Source organism: Protopterus annectens, chromosome 2.part1 (assembly GCF_019279795.1).
Source record: "Protopterus annectens isolate FY-2018-M chromosome 2.part1, PAN1.0, whole genome shotgun sequence".
In the NCBI taxonomy this organism is placed as follows: domain Eukaryota; kingdom Metazoa; phylum Chordata; order Ceratodontiformes; family Protopteridae; genus Protopterus; species Protopterus annectens.
This window is the reverse complement of record NC_056729.1, coordinates 418,444,370-418,449,111: the sequence shown is the minus strand read 5'-3', so window position 1 is coordinate 418,449,111 and position 4,742 is coordinate 418,444,370. Positions and strand designations below refer to the sequence as shown.

The 4,742-nt window shown below is 41.4% G+C and overlaps 1 non-coding gene across 1 annotated transcript; it reads right to left on the bottom strand.

The window, feature by feature from the left end:
* Nucleotides 1-4,606: 4,606 nt before the first annotated feature.
* On the bottom strand, nucleotides 4,607-4,742 carry LOC122795155. Its single transcript, XR_006363763.1, has one exon. It is a non-coding gene; the product is annotated as a U4 spliceosomal RNA (small nuclear RNA).

The window sequence follows — 4,742 nt, the reverse complement described above, 5'->3', positions numbered from 1 at the left end:
ATATTCAGACATCCCAAGCTTATAGTCCTGGGACATATGTTCATATCGTGTTCAGGGTGCTAAATTAGTTTTCAGGTTTTTGACTCTTACGATTGTTGACTGGGACTGCCCTGTACCTGTTTGAAAGTTATCCTTAACATGGGGATATAGTTTCACTTTTAGCATCCTACCTGTGATTGGAGATGCAGATGTTTGCTCACCTCTGGTCAACTTGATATGACAGCACTAAATATGACAGGGGGGTTCCACTGCTGTTTCTCTTCACATTTGTTATGACTGCTATATTGTGACCATGTTCATTCTTTATAGATATATATATATATATATATATATATATATTTATTTATATCTGTCTGTACATGCATATACACCTACATGCTTATTTACATTTCCCATACTGTTGAATGACTGCCACTTACCATCGCGCATGCCAGCTTGCATCTAGGGTTTCCACTTTTTCAAAAGGCCAAAGTGGGACATTTTCGGGACACACATCAAATTTTACAGGCCAACACATACCCACGGTCAGTACAAAGGATAGAACTTTACTTTTTGGCCTAAATGAAAGCTTATTATTGTAGCAGTTTAGTTGCTTATTCTGTTTCTTGTAACATTTATGTATTTTACATACAGAAATAACTATTTTATACAACATGACATATGGGACATAATTATGTCCTACAGTCTCAGGACATTTGCCATTTTTACTATTTTTGATCAGGACACAACTGCCCAAAGAGGGACTGTCCCGCGCAAAGTGGGACAGGTGGTAACCCTACTTACGTCTGCTTTATAGCGCCTTAATCACCCTATATCCGACTGCCATTATTGTGGCCATCATATAAAATTATCCCTTGCATGGCTTGGACCCAGGAACAGGAACACCGTAGTCACTGGTTTTACCACTAAACCATCTGTGATACATTCTCTATGGATGGTAATTAGGATATATGACTTTACTACAGCCATCTATCTGCTTAGGACGACATGATCAACAGACCACGATGCTTTGCCAGAGATGGTCTGCACACGTCGCCCCTGGGCTTCAGGTCACTGGCTAAGGCTCTTGCCACCCCTATAGTGCCTTTTTTAGGCAAAGTTCAAAGGACAAAACCACCACCATAACAGGTACAAGCATGCAAAATCTGAAGGTAATGCTACTCAATGCTAGAAGTCTAAACCTCAAAATGCACTCTCTCGAGGCACTCCTAAAAATGAAGAACATTGATTTCTGTGCAGTAACTGAGACCTGGTTCAAGGCTCCAGAGAGCACACCTGTAATACCAGGCTACAACTCTTATCACACTTTTTGGCCACCAAACCAGGACTGAAACACTAAAGGTGGAGGAGTATCAATATTCTCCAAGGATATTCACACCACCAGGCTAGTTGCCCAACACAATGCATCTGAAATTCTCCAGGTGCAACTAACACTAGGTAAGACTGAAATCCAAATTGTAGCTTGCTATAGATCCCCCACCATGCCCCAAGATTCACACTACACCTTTCTAAACATACTGGAAAATATTAAGATAGAACCAAACACCCTAATACTGGGTGATTTTAACTACCCTGCCATTAACTGGGAAAACTACTCGTGTACCAACACCTTTACCCAACGGTTCTTGGAATTCATAAATTCCAACACCCTGGCTCAACTAATCCATAGTCCCACCAGGGGCTCCAGTATCCTAGACCTGGTCATTACCAACATGGGAAATCGATGCTCCACACCTGTGGTCACCCCCTCGGTAGTCAGGTCTGACCATAAGCTAATCACCCTTAACATCCACATCCCACCCCCACCCCCCAGTAAGGAAACCTCCATAAAAAAACTTCTCCAAGGCTAACTTCATGCTACTCAAGTTAGAAGTTACAAACTTAATGACACCCATGCAGATGGGAACTAAAAGCTCGACTGCTGAGTCCTACACAAAGGCACTGTATGAGCACATCCACTCATGCATGAATTGTGTGATCCCAAATAGAAACAAGATGCTCTCCTCTAAAAAAAGGAAGCCAATCTGGTGGTTCCCTGCCATAAATAAACTTTACAAAAAAAGGAAAAAACTGCTGCAGAAAAGAGGAAAATACCAGGATACAAAAAAACTCCCTCACCAGCCTCAGTAAGAAGTTGAGATCCCTCATAAAATCCTCAAAAGCTAGTTATGAAAATAAAATTGCCAAAGATTCCAAAGATAACCACAAGGCATTCTATAACTATGTCAAGAATCTAAATGGCAATGCTCAGATCTGCTCTGAGCTGCAACAGAATGGCATTAAATATACTGATCCCAAGGATATTGCCAATATCCTGGCAGATCGATTCAGTGCCAACTTCACCCCCCTCTCACCCCCTAAATGGCCCATCTCAATACCGGAAGATTGCCAAATTCCAGTAATAACGGCCATACAGGTAAAAAACGCACTCTCCAAAGCTAGGAATATAGCATCCATGGGACCAGATGACATCTCAGGTTGTGTACTACATGAACTACAATATGAACTGGCACCTCACCTAAGTGTCATGTTTAATCATAGCCTCACCTCAGGTTTCATGCCCACTGAGTGGTGCAGAGCTACAGTTATCCCACTCCACAAGGGAGGATCCACCTTGGATCCCAGAAACTACCATCCCATCAGTCTGACGAGCCTTATCTGCAAGGCCATAGAACGTATTATCATGGAACTTATAAACAAAGACATTGGCAACCTTAAAACAGTGGACCCCACCCAGTTTGGGTTTTTGAAGAGCCGATCTTGTCTCCTGAACCTTATTGACTTCTCTGAATCAGTCTCCAGAGCCATGGACAAGGGTAAGGCAGTCCACACAGTATATCTAGACCTTGCCAAGGACTTTGACACCACCCACCACTTTGGAATCATAGATAAACTTACTAAGCTGGGCATTAATCCCTACATCACTTGATGGGTTGCTAACTGGCTTACTGACAGAACTCACACTGTAAAAGTAGCTGACTCCAAATCCAGCTCCAGACAAGTGACAAGTGGAGTACCTCAGGGTTCAGTCCTGGGACCTCTCTTGTTGGGCATCTACTTCTCTGAAGTACAGGCCAATGCTAAGGGACTCTGGCTAACAAAGTTCTCAGATGACTGCAAACTGGGAGCCATTATTGAATCCCCAAATTATGTGGATACCCTACACAAGGGCCTTACAGAAACAGATGCTTGGTGCCAGAGCCATGGGCTCAAGCTCAGTGCCAAGAAATGTATAGTTATCCCCTTTGGGAAAAAACATGTACCCATGAATTATTACATAGGTGGCAGTGCACTAAACACCGAAAGTGTGATAAGAGACTTAGGGACACAGGTGGATAGTAGTCTCACCTTCAATAACCACATTGCCACAACAGTCAGGAAATTCTTCTATGTGGCACACCTCATCACTAAGGGCTTTTCATCCAGAAAAAAGGAGGTCATTGTCCCACTGTACTCATCCCTCATTAGACCCATTATAGAATAGAATGCCCCATTTGGTATGTACCTCTCAAGACATCTGCAATAACTGGAATGGCCGCAGAAATACCTCACTAAAAGAATCACAGGCCTAAAGCGCATGCCCTATGCTGACTGCCTTAAAAAACTCCAGCTATACTCTGTCACATATCATCTACTCTGAGACGATCTATGCTTAACATACAAGGCCATATCAAACCCAGAGCTGTTTGGACATGCTACACTTAAAGAAATCCCAAACCCTCAGAGCCACATGCTCCAGGGATCTAAGTCTTGTCATCACAATAAACAAAACATGCTGGAGGGATAGGTTCCTGACCCAGAGACTCCCCAGACTCTGGAATAGACTGCCCATACATGTCAGGCAGAGCACCTCTTTGGCCCTCTTCAAAAGGAACCTTGGTGATTGATGGGAGAAAGGAAATTCACCCGAGGATCATGTCAGTCGCCCTGCTAGACAGGGGTCTAGGGAAGTAAATAGTGTGGGAAAAAATAGCCAGGGAATTGTTATGGCTAGGCTTGTATAGGCCCTAGGGCCAAAAGCCTAGTACCAACCTACGAACCTATAATAGGTTCTGTTTCATCCTGTTTTCCATCTAAAGGCTGGCTGATCAATACCCCACAGTCTACATTTTAAATAGACAATCATTAAAATATGGATATCGTGCTACAACAACATGTTGATGGATCCAGAAGTCTACAACCATTTACAAAGTATTTTGATAAATTAAGACTGTCATTTCTACTGTCTACTGAAATATACTTTCAGAAAATGAAATGGGTCTCTAAAAAAATCCTAATCTACTTTAGAAAAATTCTGTTGCAATGAAGAAGAAAATCTCCACGAAGTACATTAATGACTTCACTGTACCAACATTACTAAAACACTGAAATTTATCATTTATATCTTTATTACTGCATAACTACAATAACAAAAACAACTTTTTACACCAATATTTACATAAACCAAAATGAGAAATGAACATTATGTCATAAAAAATAAGTGTACTTCAATCATCTATTCTCAAAATTGAAGTGTCATCTAATAAAAAACACTCCATGCCCTCATAAAAATTCAGTAAAAATACCAAATTTGTCTCCGAAGCCTAATTTTTTACAATACACACAGTCTCCAGAGAAAAGATAAAAAATTATCAAGTCTGTCAAAAAAACAGACTTCACAGGATATTGGATAAAGTTTTCAAATAGCAATAATCACGCCTCAGTAGACCTTCATAGGCTACAATACTCCACTGCACAAAGCT